The sequence below is a fragment of the Giraffa tippelskirchi genome, chromosome 5 (assembly GCF_054371585.1).
Source record: "Giraffa tippelskirchi isolate mGirTip1 chromosome 5, T2T-mGirTip1v1.2.pri, whole genome shotgun sequence".
In the NCBI taxonomy this organism is placed as follows: Eukaryota; Metazoa; Chordata; class Mammalia; order Artiodactyla; family Giraffidae; genus Giraffa; species Giraffa tippelskirchi.
The window spans coordinates 127,958,678-127,959,042 of record NC_137279.1 but is presented as its reverse complement, the minus strand read 5'-3'; positions in this window follow the sequence as shown (position 1 = coordinate 127,959,042).

Below are 365 nucleotides of genomic sequence, written 5' to 3'. Positions count from 1 at the left end.
TTGTTTTTATATTTAATGATCTGTACAGATTGATGGCATGAGATTTCTGTTATTACCATTTTTACTAGTTTCAAGAATCTTAGGCCCCCCAAAACAATTTTGATATTTTGGTATATAGTACTTGACTTTCTCCTTTGTTTACTGTTATTTCAGAAAATGTGGTTTTACTTGTGTTTTTGTAATTTACAGTCCTAGGATGCAGGTATAGCAGAGCTAATTCAGCAGTGTTTTAGTTTATTTTTTAGCAGTTAACTATTATATTCTGTCTTTTGTTGAGATTTTTAAAATCTTTTGGAGAGAGAAACAAAATTTTTAGTATTCTTGAGAAATAAAGTTATTGTTTGGTAAGTATTTTCCCCACCTCC